Source organism: Schistocerca serialis, chromosome 6 (genome assembly GCF_023864345.2).
Source record: "Schistocerca serialis cubense isolate TAMUIC-IGC-003099 chromosome 6, iqSchSeri2.2, whole genome shotgun sequence".
NCBI lineage: Eukaryota > Metazoa > Arthropoda > Insecta > Orthoptera > Acrididae > Schistocerca > Schistocerca serialis.
In genome coordinates, this window is record NC_064643.1 from 737,892,398 (window position 1) to 737,907,520 (window position 15,123).

The 15,123-nt window shown below is 41.3% G+C and overlaps 1 protein-coding gene across 1 annotated transcript in view; it reads left to right on the forward strand.

Moving 5' to 3' along the window:
- The window catches only part of LOC126485058 (probable G-protein coupled receptor CG31760), a 613,409-nt gene that overhangs the window by 491,210 nt on the left and 107,076 nt on the right, over nucleotides 1-15,123 (forward strand). The gene's annotated exons all lie outside the window — the stretch shown is intronic.

A 15,123-nucleotide genomic window follows, 5' to 3' on the forward strand; every position in this document is an offset into this window, starting at 1 on the left:
AGTATGACAAATGAGCGCGTACCGCTGATCGTCGTGGGGTTGACCCTCATCAATACCAATTCGAGACTGATATGAAACGGAAAGTGACAAGTGCCGTATCACGTGTTTCGCGTGAACCGCGTCGGCCAGCAACAACCATTGATTGCAGTGAGGATCATTGTGAATGTTAACCATCAGCATTGCGTATGGTGGAGTACTTAAAATCAGCAACCAGTAAAAGATATAACCGAAATTAAACGTATAAGGCGAAGGTAGCAACTTCCTCAGTATTTGTGTGTTAGCTGAAAGTACATATCAGTTTGTACATCGCAACCTTTATGGTCTTTAATAACAGAGAGACTTTCAATTATTAACTATTCCATCTCAGAACAGCCGCCATCGGTTGAAATACCCCTGAAACCACAGCAGAAAAACCGATAACCTTTCATCCATGAAGCACATGGTCATATAATCATAACAATTAACTGTTTGGCGGCTTCGGTAAATTACACAAAACCTAATAAAGAACATAAACGGGGTTGTTTCAACAAGCAGAGAGTACAAATTGGCTAAGCAGAAACGGATAGAGAACAGATACAAGGCTGTAGAAACGTCCATAACTACGAGAAACGTAAACGCCACTTTTAGTGAAGTTAAGGATCTTTGGAACAAAGAAAATCAGCCGTATGAATAACGAAAGCTCAGGGGACAAGCCAACGTGGAAAAGTGAAGGGAACCAATAGAGCGTCTGTATAAGAGAAATAAAATTGAACACAATATTACTGAATGAGAGGAGGAAGTAGGTGAGACGTAGAAGAAACGATATCGCAATAAGAATTTGACAGTGACTGCAAGCCTTAAATACAAACATGGCAGTTGGAGTATACGACACTCCTTTAGAATTACTGAGATTCTTGGGAGGACCAGGCATGAAAAAACTACTTGTTGTGCAAGATATATGACCAACGGAAAATACACTTACAGTTCAAAAGAATAATAATTCCAGTTCCAATTTAAATCATCATCGGGGACAATCAGTGTCCCTTCCGGAGAAATTCAGCTTACACTTGAGGCAACACTGACTCTAAGACTTATTTTAGAAGGTGGTTTGAGAAAAATAAACTTATTTTAATAGCATTTATTGACTGGATTATACGCCTTGATATTCTGAAGTCAGCAAGGAACTAAACTTTATTCGCAAGTTGTACAGAAACCAGAATGCAAGCATAAGTGTCGATGGACCTAAAATGGAAGTACATGTTGAGAACAGACTCAGTCAAGATTATTGCCTATCTCCGATGTTATTCAATCTGTGCATTGGGTAAGCCGCGACGGAACACAGAGAAATTAGGAAGGGCCAATAAAATTCTGGGAGAAGATACAGTAATGGTACTGTTTGAGATGACTTTGTGAATCCGTCAGAGAGAACAAAAGACTGGGCAGCGTCTTGAAAAGAGATTATAAAATGAACAATAACCAAAGTGAAACAATGGCAATGGAATGTAGTCGAATTTAATAAGGCTACTGTTTAGCAATGAGATTAGGAAATGAAAAACTAAAACTAGTAGATGAGGATTGCTATTTTCACACCAAAGTAACTGGTGATGGCCGATGCAAAGAGGTTTCCAAGTTTGTTAACGTCTCTTACAAATTTAAACATTAGGAAATATTTGCTGAAGATTTTTTTTCTGGATTTCCGGCTCGTTCGAAATCACATGTGGACAATGACCACTTCCGATAGGAATAGAATATAATCTTTTCAAATGAGCTACTATAGAAGGATGCTTAAAATCAAATTCGTAGTTTGAATAAGTAATGTGGAAGTACTGAATCTAAGAGTGAAAAAATAAAAAGATTTACAGCACAAGTGGACTTGAAGAAGGTGTTGGTTTATAGGTAACACACTGACGCATCATGGTGTAGTCAGTTTGATAATGGAGGGAAGTGAGTGTGTGTATGGGGGGTTAGTAAAATTTGTAAAGGGAGCCCTAGGCATGAATAGAATTAATGGATATAGACAGCAACAATAACTCAGAACTTAAGAGGCTTGTACAGTACAGACAAACATGCACAGCCGAATTAACCGTCTTTGTATTGAAGCCCGCTACAACGTTAACAACAATAAAAACAGCACAACAACTGACATAGAATGGTGTAATCAGCCGTTGTTTCGACACTCGGTACAACGAAAAATCTGCGTTACCATAAGGTACTACAACATAAATTCTTCTGCACCAGTCACTCTACACTGAAGTGGTGAGAATAACTCGTGAATACATGCCTAACTTAAGAAGGATAAACTAGTATCACAAATTAGAAGTTCAGACTTTGATTTGTAATTTTTATATATTGTTTCATAACGAAGAAATATTCGAAACCGCAAGGTCGGCAACAGTTGTACATCTATTTAATGTACACTTTTGAAACAAGATAGTTATATACAGTTCAATGAGAGGATATATTATTGTTAGTGGACAATGATGTAGTGAATGCATGTTCTGCATATTTCTAATAAAACATCTAAATAAAGTCAAGCATAAAAACACATACAGAATCTGAATAACTTTAATGGTAGTAATTCTCACAACACAATAGTAGCAGTATTCTTTAATTGAACATATTAAAGGCTCGTTACTTTTGATTCACTTTACGCCACTCTCTTGTCGTCTCTATATAATCACTTAACTTGGTTGTCTACTTGAAACAGATACACGCTTAAAATGGCGAGACGAGAGGAATGGACAACCTTCTCAATTAAACATTTAACTCATCTTCAGAAAACCTACCTACACTTTTATTTAGGTAACATAAGTTACAGCATATTGTCCTTAATACAGTGCCGATCTCTCAGGGATTAATGAAAATATCCTGTAAAGGAACCAGTATCGTGGACAGAAATTTTTAACAGTGCAAGACGAAATTATTTCAGGAGGAAATTGTTTTGGTTCCAAAATGTTTTTAAAGAACTAAAGTGTTAAGATAAGCAATAAGCATTCAGTTACTTATGTTGAAATATAAACTATCAGCGTAACAATGAAATAGATACAGAACTTTCGGTAGATGTTGTTCTTTTCTGTGAAGACGTGTATTGTATCACGTACAACTGAATATTCGACTTCTGCGAAAAATGTTAACATTCATGGAAATAGCAGTATCAAACAGAGCGTTACTAAGTGTTGGTCAAGTTTAATTGTACTCAACCAGCCTCGTAAAATAGTGTTATCAAGTAGGTAAAGTGTATTGCAAATCCTCCTGACCTAAGCATATTCAGGTAAAGAGCGTTGCTTAACGTTAATGTTTGCCCTGTTCCGGCGAACATCGACATACAACAGATCTATTGTATTGCTTTTTCTGTCGTTTTCTGATATACGAGTTACTTTTGTCGAGCACCTTTAGTTTAAGAGGTGAGTAAAATGAATATTCCTTTCAAGAGGAAACTGAAATGTTTTCAGGTGAATCCGGAAGAATTGTAACTAATGTTAACACGATTGATGTTAACAGATCTCTGGCGAGAATGCGGTTACGAGCTTTATTTAACCACAGCGTTAAAGTGTTTACCACCAATTAAAGCATACAACCTAAGAAAACTCTATGGAAGCCAATTGAAACGGGCGAAATCAATGTGTATGTAATTGACAATGTCTGTTCCATCAGACATGCAAGGCGGAAGAACAAGCATTGTAAATTAAATAAATATTACCTACATCGACGGACATGACAGAGGCACTAACACCGACCTTTTGTCATTTGCAGACTCATACCTTTGTCGCGGAAATTGCATGATTACATTACATTACATTTATCATTTCCCATGATCCCTTGGAGGGGAGTCTCTGGGAAGTCGAATGAGTCAAGACTTTTTTTTCATTTAGATACATGGATATGGCACAATTCTAATGCAGACAGAGCTATGATCTCCTTCGTGTTAAAAAAAGACATGTTCAAAATGACAACGGACATCAATGAGTATATGTACTGAGAAATAGTACACTCTCTGGCCATTAAAATTGCTACACCACGAAGATGACGTGCTATAAACGCGAAATTTAACCGACAGGAAGAAGATGCCGTGATACGCAAATGATTAACTTTTCAGAGCATTCACACAAGGTTGGCGCCGGTGGCGACACCTACAACGTGCTGACATGAGAAAAGTTTCCAACCGATTTCTCATACAAACAGCAGTTGACCGGCGTTGCCTGGTGAAACGTTGTTGTGATGCTTCGTGTAAGGAGGAGAAATGCGTACCATCACGTTTCCGACTTTGATGAAGGTCAGATTGTAGCCTATCGCGATTGCGGTTTATCGTATCGCGACATTGCTGCTCGCGTAGATCGAGATCCAATGAAAGTATGCAGAATATGGAATCGGTGGGTTCAGGAGGGTAATACGGAACGCCGTGCTGGATCCCAACTGCCTCGCATTACTAGCAGGCGAGATGAAAGGCATCATATCCGCATGGCTGTAACGGATCGTGTAGCCACGTCTCGATCCCTCAGTCAACAGATGGGGACGTTTGCAAGACAACAACCATCTGCACAAACAGTACGACGACGTTTGCAGCAGCATGGACTATCAGCTCGGAGACCATGGCTGCGGTCAGCCTTGACGCTACATCAGACAGGAGCGCCTGCGATTGCGTACTCAATGATCAACCTGTGTGCACGAATGGCAAAACGTCAATTTTTCGGATGAATCCAGGTTCTGTTTACAGCATCATGATGGTCGCATCCGTGTTTGACGACATCGCGGTGAACGCACATTGGAAGCGTGTATTCGTCATCGCCATACTGGCGTATCACCCGGCGTTATGGTATGGGGCGCCATTGGTTACACGTCTCGGTCACCTCTTTTTCGCATGGACGGCCCTTTCAACAGTGGATGTTACATTTCAGATGTGTTACGATACGTGGCTCTATCCTTAATTCGATCCCTGCGAAACCCTACATTTCAGCAGGATAATGCACGACCGGGCGTTTCTGGATACAGAAAATGTTCGACTGCTGCCCTGGCCAGCACATTCTCCAGACCTCTCACCAACTGAAGACGTCTGGTAAATGGTGGCCGAGCAACTGGCTCGTCACGATACGCCAGTCACTACTCTTGATGAACTGTGGCATTTTGTTGAAGCTGCATGGGCAGCTGTACCTGTACACGCCATCCAAGCTCTGTTTGACTCAGTGCCCAGGCGTATTAAGGCCGTTATTACGGCCAGAGGTGGTTGTTCTGGGTACTGATTTCTCAGGATCTATGCACCCAAATTGCGTGAAAATGTAATCACATCTTAATTCCAGTACAATATATTTGTCCAATGAATACCAGTTTATCACCTGCTTTTCTTCTTGGTGTTGCAAATTTAATGGCCAGTAGTGTAGTTAGAATACCAAGTTTCTTAAAGAGGTCCCTGACACCAAATATAATGATAATGAATGTTATCTGAATTTTGAAAATGTTCTCTTTGTGAGAGGAGTTTCCCCAAAGTATGATTCCACAAAATAAATAAATAAATAATGTTCGAGCGTAACGGATTGTGGACAGTGTGGCATATGGAGGTTTGGATCGGTCCTGGGAGCAAACACGAACAGCTAAAGCGGTTAAGTTGAACACTAACAAAAAGTAGGAAATCTGGATTCGAGTATCGGTCTGGCACAAACTTTTGTGCGTCACAAATAGTAGTATTTTCGTGCATTTTATATCTGATGTCAAAGAATGCGCCTTCAGTAAATAATTTCGTAATATTTGTGACATACGTATATCATCAACAGTGTATGCAACGGTCGAGGAAGTGTGCATGGGTCGTTAAGGCAAAAACTCGGAATAAACAGAAAATCCGGGTGAGAGTTTCAGTCTGACACAAGTTTTTATGTCTCACAAAGAGGGAGCCGGTGTCAAAGTACTCGCCTTCTGCGAATAATTAAGAAAAGTGTAATTGAAAATGGCTCTAAGCACCACGGGACTTGGAATATGTAATTGTTGAGCTGTCTGCTGTTGCTGTGAATCGTACGAATAGTCACAAATGTTTATGAAGCTTATTCTCAGCTTCCATCATTAATAGATATAACAAGTGGCAACTATTAAAGTTCTTATTGCTTTATGGAAATTTTTGAATGGAAAAGCGTATGTAAATTTTTTGATGGATCAGTTACCATTATTGATTGAAATTCGCTTAGATTAATTAAGAATTATGTGTTAACATCATGATGGCTGCTAAGCACATTATCCACTAAGAACTAGAGGTTCTAGATCGTTATCATAGTGATAGCTGCATCAGAAGAGATGTTCAGCAGACTGGCCAAGTAGGTCATCGTATCGTACACATTAGAGAAGTTTTTAATGTAAGACTTTTCAAAATTAGAAATATGCCATGGAATGAACTACTGCAAATCTTATGGAAGTCAGAATCACGTTTATAGAAAAATTTCGGTATAACGTGTCAGAAGAAACTGGATCAGATTACTTTTGATTTAAAACGTATAGGAAGGACAGGTGAGAAAAGTATGCAATGCAAAGGTGAGGACGGGGAAGGTGAGAGGTAGGGCTGTTCCGTCTTTTGGAAATGGTCATAATAGCTGGTGATGCAGGCATTAAATATCGACAGATTATATGATGTTTTTAAGAAGAGGATAGTTGGTATTTGAGTTACTCAATCCCTGTTACAGGAAAGTAACAATGTGGCAGAGTGCATTAGAAGAGATTGATAATATAATTCATATGTAGTAAAGAGCACTTGAACGGAATGGACAGTGTCTTGAAAGGAGGATATAAGATGAACATCAACAAAAGCAAAACGAGGATAATGGAATGCAGTCGAATAAAGTCGGGTTATGCTGAGGAAGTTAGATTAGGCAATGAGACACTTAAAGTAGCAAAGGAGGTTTGCTGTTTGGGGAGCCAAATAACTGATGATGGTCCAAGTAGAGACGATAAAAAAGGAAAACGCAATGGCAAGGAAAGAGTTTCTGAAGAATAGAAATTTCTTAACATCGAGTAGAGATTTAAGTGTCAGGAAGTCGTTTCTAAAAGTATTTGTATGGAGTGTAGCCATGTATGGAAGATTGGAGGGCAGCGTAACAACTATATGTGGTGAAAAGACACAGCAATATACAAAAAGAGTGTCATATGTGAACAAAGCCTCTGTGTTAAGTCCTAGGCGGATTGAGATGCTAGTAACCTAACCGCAGCGAGAGTGCTCTTTCCAAATCGATCAGGCTTCTTGCTCTACCAGGGGAGAGGGAATGGGGCCATCTCAGCGGGTGGAGGGTCGCCCGCCGCCCCCTAGGGAGGACATTAGGGACCCCAGAGGGGCGCTGCGACACCGCCTCGGGCAAATGTAGGCAGCTCTGTAGCGGGGTGCACTGCGGCCGTGTCCCTCCAAGGCAAACGGCATTCCTGTATGTGTGGGGAGAAATTATTATCTCCTTACGTCTTTCATACACAAGCAGAAAACTCTCTAAAGATCAGAAGCTGCGACATGGTCGCGATTTCAACAATGATCCGAATATATAAAAAAATTCCTTCACTTTATGTCTGTAATCACAAATTTTAATCATCAGACTACCGGTTTCGGTCTATAATGGCCATCTTCAGACCTGTTTTAGAAAAACATGTCCTATGGCTCCGGTACATTAGCATATGTTTTTTAAAAACAGATCTGAAAGTGGTCATTATAGACCGAAACCGGTAGTCTACCGACAAAAATTTGTGACTATAGACGTAAAGTAAACGAAAATTTTTCTGGTAAAAAGAAACTTAAATGAGCATATGCATCGTTCGCCAGGAGGTCCGACCCGGGGATGTTCGGCTGCCAGTGCAAGTCTTATTTCAGGCGACGCCATATTGGGCGACTTGATGAGGATGAAAGGATGATGACTACAACACAACACCCAATCCCCAAACGGAGAAAAACTCCATCCCGGACGGGAATTTAACCCGGCCCGCTTGCATGGGAGGTAAGCACGTTACCACCTTTTTTTTTTATTTTCGCATTTTGTTCGTTTTCGTTCATTGCATCTGCTCAGGACAGACGTTGTAACACATCCGTTTAAGGTCGTGGTTGATCCATTAACTCAGTTTTTTTATTACAGATGGCAGTTAACCCTCTGACCGAACACGCTGAGCTACCGTGCCGGCTACCCAGCTAAACAGGCGGACTTTTTCGCTAAAGATCTCTCTATGAAAACTGATACAACTTTAATAGCAAAAAAGATAACGCCGTACGTTGTTGCATGTTATCGTCCATAGTTGATTTTGCAACCTCACCATTTGATACAGAATTCGAAACAACCAACAGGTTGATAGATCATGACAGATTATAATTTTTAGCTGGATTGGGACTCGAACCTAGGTTCTTCATGTGAAGTAAAAATTAGTTCTGTGATCAATTACCATTACATAACATGGTTTGTTCCACAAGTGCTATCTCGACAAGGTATGCAGGAGAACTTCTGTGACGTTCTGAAGGTAGGAGTTGCGGTGAAGAATTTAGTCGGCATTTTAGTTCTGCGAGCTCTTCCAGCGGACTGGCCACCCTCTGTAACAAAAAATTACATGAAGTTCTCATGGATCGAATGTGAAGATGTCATGTGGCATCCGTGCAGAACTAGTATAAAGGCGACGAAGGAATAGATAGAAAGGAAGGAAAACAATCCGTAGAGCAAATTACCCACAAAATGTACATGCTCAGGCTTGAGTTCCAGTCTGGCGCCCACTTTTAACGATCCAGCGGGTTTCCAATCAGCGCCCTCTCCTGTAGAGAGAAAACTCATTCTGCGCCCAACAGGCACTTGTAAGCAAGAACAGACCTCAGTCACGTATAAGTGAAGTTGCTGAACAATGTTACGTAGGTCTTTGAAGTCATGGATATTAACGCTACACTAATTTTATGTCTGTGTCGTTGAATTCAAAGGTTAGGGTCAAACTGCAAAACGGCTGTACAAAGGCTACATGACTAGCAGTAATTTTATGTAAACAGACCTCATACATTGAAACGAGTGTAACGACGTTGTTTACCAATTAGAAAGGTTCAAAAAAATGACTCTGAGCACTATGGGACTTAACATCTGTGGTCATCAGTCCCCTAGAACTTAGAACTACTTAAACCTAACTAACCTAAGGACAACACACACATCCACGCCCGAGGCAGGATTCGAACCTGCGACCGGAGCGGTCACGCGGTTCCAGACTGAAGCGCCTAGAACCGCACGACCACACCAGCTGGCCCAATCAGAAAGGTTCCAATATTCATCATTCCATTACAAATGATTTGCAGTATCTTTTTATGATGAAAAAAGCAACAATTTTAATGGTAGGTGATGTCGTTAATGACATCGGTAGTCGAGAGACCCAATCGTTGGCCACTGACCGAAGCTTCCACAGAGCGCAATATCTTTTGAAAGTTTGACTTCTGTAGCAACTCAGTGGTGAGAATTGGATACTTAATTATGTCGCATTGCATTCACATGTAAGTTGCTGCTGCAATGCTATTTCTTTTATAATTTTTGTTCACCCACCTCTTTACAGCGGTAGATCTTCGCACGTAAACTCCTGACTGCAGCTACTTACGAGATCACAGAAAAGTCGTGTTGAGGGAACTGTAACCTCATAGCTACACGCCGGAGGCCGCTATAAGTAAAAATTGCTGAAAATTGTCTATGTACTTTAAAGAAATGATTCGGAAAGGGGATGTGACTCGTACTTTAAACATGAAGTTCAAATTTAAACCTTCAATAGATCTTTATTGCCGTTAAGCAAGATCATACGCACACATTTACGAAAATTACGTAAGTTCCTGCTCACAGTTATCTGCATACCTAAAACAGCCAGAACTTTTAAATTCCCAAATTCCGAAACCAATTACTTGTTACACAGTCAATGATCGGCCAATTACTTCTGCACACAATATTCAGTGGTTCTCTTTAGTTAAAGTTTATGCTCGCCATGAAATACTCAGTAAGAATATACTCAGTACCGCCACGCTATATAATTCAAAGTTCACTCGCGATTTTCGCAAATTATCACAAAACACTAAAGTTTTCATAAACAGTTTCTGGTCACTACCAGATACCATTAACAATGGACCATAACGCGGAAGTCATCCCAAGACTTCATCTTACACATAATGCGAAAAGTCACATTCAGCAAAACCGCCTCCAATCAAAACTAGCTCGCGACTCTCCTCTCACTCTCCCACCCTCAAAACTATATCTCCTCGCTAGGCGGCCAACCGTCTCGCTTCTCATTGGCTGTCAGCACTTACGACCAACGAAAACTCACTTCTAGTGCGCGGCTCGCGCCAAAATCTAGCAAGCACCAACCACTTCTCTAGGCTCATTGACGTCATCAAATTAAGTAACAAAAAACTCTCTAATTAAATAAACAAAACAAAATGAACTATAAGCTTTACTCTATATCTGGAAATTTATTATGTAGTCGCGAATTTCTGGCTATCTTATACATAAGCATACATACTTGGACATCCGATATTCATTAGTTGGGGAACCACTACTGGATTCGTTCCCACGTTACAGAGTCGGATCACTTGCCAGTTCCTGCATAGAATTACATGAATGATTTTTAATAATGCCGAACGTCCCACATACTCTCACGCACGCATTCTCATTCACACGCACCCTAACACACAATGCACATATTTACTCAGAATTCTTGAAATTATTATCATAGAAAAGTCACAGAGGTTTTCTGAAACTAAAAACTTTCCAAATTTATATATGAACACTGAAAGTGTTATCAGATCATCGTACATAGTCACTGAAGGTGAACTATTACATCACTGTATTTATTTAAATTCTTGACTGTCGGAAAATTACGTTTTTTTATGGAATTTTACTAACTTCCAAAATACAACTATTTTTGATCTCAGACTTTGACATATTGTTTGTTTTCACAACAGAAGGATGTACATCAAATATGACGTTCCACAGGTTATTTCTTTATTAGTTATTAATATTTTTAGTTTCGTATAATGTAACTGGCCTGCCAGCCCTACTCCACTGCTTTCACACACGCAGCTGCAACAGATGGTCGGGACGTCAGTCTGCAGGCCACAACTCGTCCGTTACTGACCGTATAATAATCTACCGGCTTACATTGCAGCCCACATACATTCTGAAGTAAAGCTTTTAATAGACAAATGGGCGATCGCGCACTAGTTGCGACGCCACGCAGTGAAATTGTGGATGGACAACACCTCTTATTTCTAATAACAAATATCTCTTACGTCCATGTGATACAGGATTTTAGGGTCTATTCTAAATTAGACCATTAAGACCTTGGTGAGAAAAAACACATACTCGCACTCCTTTGATAGTCAGCTCATGGTATTCACACACGCCAACTTAAGAATAACTGAAGTAGGTGAACTGACAGATTACCGGTTATCCGCAATATGTTACACGGCTATCCACATTTTGACTGCTAAGATACACACGATCGCACAGACCTCATATGTGCGTCTGGCTGGAAAATGTTTTGTCAGTAATACAATGCGTTTTTACTTCGGTTTTACAGAAAAAAACTTCATATCGCTTTGTCTCGAAGAAGCTTAATCGAACCGTTAGAATACCTTGTACATACGTCAATGATTTATCAGACAGGATGACCAGCAATCTCAGATTGTTCACTGAGGATACTTTCGTCTACAGCAAAGTATCATCGCCGGATGATGTAAGGAGGAAGTCTACATCTACATCTACATATGGATAGATACTCCGCAAGCCAACTTACGATGCGTTGAGGAGGGCACTCTGTATCACTACCTGTCAGTTCCTTTGCTGTTCCATTCGCAGAGCGAGGGAGAAACGACTCCGTATGATACCTAATTTCTCGTATCTTATCTTGGTGGTCCCTATGCGCAGATTTTTTTGGCGGCAGTAGAATAGTTCGGCAGTTAGCTTCAAATGACGATTCACTAAACTTTCTCAATAGTGTTTCGCGAACAGAAAGTCGTCTTCTCTCGAAGGATTCCCATTTCATTTCCCGAAGCATCTGCGTAACAGTTACGTGTTGTTTGAACCTATCGGCAACAATTCTAGCAGCCCACCTCTGAATTGCTTCGATGTCTTCCTTCAATCAGACCTGGTACAGATCCCAAACACTCGAACAGTACTCAGAATAGGCCGCACCAGTGTCCTATATGCGGTCTCCTTTGCAGGTGAACCAGTCTTTCCTAAAATTCTCCCAATAGACCGAAGTCGACCGTTCGCCTTCGCTACCTCGGTTCTCACATGCTCCTTCCACCTCATATCGATCTGCTACGTTAGGCCCAGATATTTAAAAGACTTGGCTGTGTCAAGCAAAATACTAGTAATTGTACATGGTGGCAGCCAGTCAAGGAATCTTTTAGGGAATTGGTTTAAAAACTTTATTTCAAAGGCGCAGTCAAATCTTCACAAATTTACTCTCAGAGCATCTTACACTGTGACTACGTCACACAAGCAAGCTGTCTTTCAAAACTGAGGCAGTTCTGTCCAGCTAACGCTGCTGACAAGAGACACCCTGAGACCTCTACTGAAAATGCTAGCGAATTCAGGCCATTAGTTTTAGCCAGTAGCGTGCGCGGGATACCGATCACGTGTGTGTACAGTGTGCGAGGTGCTGGGACTAGCAGTGTATTTAACACTAAATTCTTCTAGAATCTTCATATGGAAATGATGCTCTAAGCCCCCCTTTTCTAACTCCGACTTTTGCTGTTGCACATGGCTTTAGAAGAAACGCGAACTGACTGTAATCGACCCTCCAAGTGGAATAGAAAAAGAGTTTGGCACCTGCAATAATTTTATTTGATACAAATTAATTTGATAAAGGAAAGTTTCGTTAATGTAGTGAGAAATGAAAAGGTTGCTTTACCAATCCACAGAATAAATGTTCTGTCCAAAATAACAGTTCGATTTATTATGACTAAACTCAAAATAGCAAACAAACACATGAAACATTTACAATACGTCAAATTGGAATCTCAAATAAATGCTGTGAAGGTGAAGTTATCCATAAACTAGCTTGTGACGTTTATGACCAAGTGGTATGTGGAGCCAATTCCTTGCAACTCAAATCTTAAGAGAAACACCCAGCCAAACCAACATTAATTGCTGCTACAGTAGTGAGAACTCAGACAATGAGCATAAAAGACAGAACCACGTAAGAAAAGATGGGAATAGGAGCGCTTTGCAGAGCTCTGATTATCACAGAGCAAAATTCCCTAATCTGCCGGTGCTGCAGACATACATTACCAAGCTGTCTTCTTAACTGGAAGGACACGATCTGGTGTACCAGAAGCGATAGCTGGTTGCTTCGACGTCTCGTCGTGGGAATGATAATGTCGCTAGTATAGCCCGAAACAAATTATCCTGGTCTGGTTGATCCAGACTAAAGACTTCCTATCAATACAAATGCGCCTCTGAGGAAGACGAAGAAGGCTCACCTCACAATCACTCACGGTACAATGATTGAGTCTAACAAGCGAAGTCACGCAGTAACTCCGACATAGTCAACTTTAGCCAAAACTGCTCAAGACGGACAACGTAGGCCACTTGTACGCAGAACGCTCAATTGCCAACTGTACTCGGAATGTTACGTTGAAGTCGAAACATCAGCAACTTCGTCAAACAGTTACAATTAAATAAATGTATATTAGACAGCCAACGGAAGGCAGTCTGTCCAGAGCAGCGAGAGCTCAGTCTTGTAACCTACTCCGACCGAAAGGCGAGTGCTGACTCCCTCAAGAGCACCTGTACAAGCCGAACACAGAACATTCCCGCCCCCACAACAGTGACCGTGGTTAAACGTTCCAATCAGCAACTCGAAAACCGGCGGAAAATCCCACTCTATTGCCGACGCACTACTATTTCTCCAATGGAGGTACTTGGTGCCAATTTCTGCGCCGATTTTGCTACGTGAAGGAGCTATCCCGTGAGCAAGCCAATCACAGTTACGATTTTGTAGAAAACGCGGGAATTTGCCGGCCAAGACCACCTGGTGACACAAGTCGTTCCCACGCCTCGCTGGTAGCCCGCCAGAAAGTGTTTTCACTAAGTTTCTGTGAAGTAACGGAATCTCTAGCCCAGCCGCTCCGTCAGGCCCCTGTGGACGTGTCGCCGCCGCTCTTATGACAATGTCGGCGTCTGGAAAGCATCCACTCGACTCCCTCACACCCGCCGGCTTAACCCTTTCAAGATCAGCATTACCCGCCTGTCACCAGATCACCCGGGTGACCAGAGATGCTGCGTGGGAAGTCCACGTGTCAAGAAATAACTTTTCACCGCATACCATTAGAGAGGAAAATCGAATTACTCAGCGTAAGATAGAAATATGAGAGACGGCTCATGCCACCTCTCAACTGGAGTGTTCTTCGGTGCGGTACACAGTTGCTTCTCGCTCTTGTAATCCAGCCTCTGGCTCTGCTTTTCACGACCACCCACCAACGTCAGGTAACATGAACCGCTTCTCCTTCAGTTGTCCATTTCAATTAATTGTTCGACCTCCGAGACTGGCATAAACCCGTTGACTTCCGATCCCAGGGGCGCCCCTTGTACACTGTACATTGAAATACATCCTCTTTATTGTATCTAACTTCCTGTTTCGTCATTTAGCGGCAGCCCTGGATGCCCACTCTCAAATCCTGACCGCTCGAAATCCCGCACACTGCCGCCACGAGGCATATGTAACAACCGCCTCCCTCCTTTCCCAAATCCTGTATACATTTACATAGTACTGTATCCGTACTTTAAAGGTTTGATCCTCCTGCTCTTCCACATTAACTTCCATTTTTTCACATTTGGTGGTTAGCTGCCATTCATCATACCAACTGCAAATTTGGTCTAAATCGTCTTCTATCTCTCTACAGTCACTCATCTTCGACACCTTAGGCGTACGGCATCATCAGCAAACAACCGAAGATTGCTCCTCACCCTGTCCGCCAAATCGTTTATGTACCTCGTGATAAAAAAGTCAGTATAAATTTGAAAACTGAATAAATCACGGAATAATGTAGATAGAGAGGTACAAACTGACACACATGCTTGGAATGACATGGGGTTTTATTAGAACCAAAAAAATACAAAAGTTCACAAAGTGGCGCTTCATCTGATCAGAATAACAATAATTAGTGTAACAAAGTAAGGCAAAGCAAAG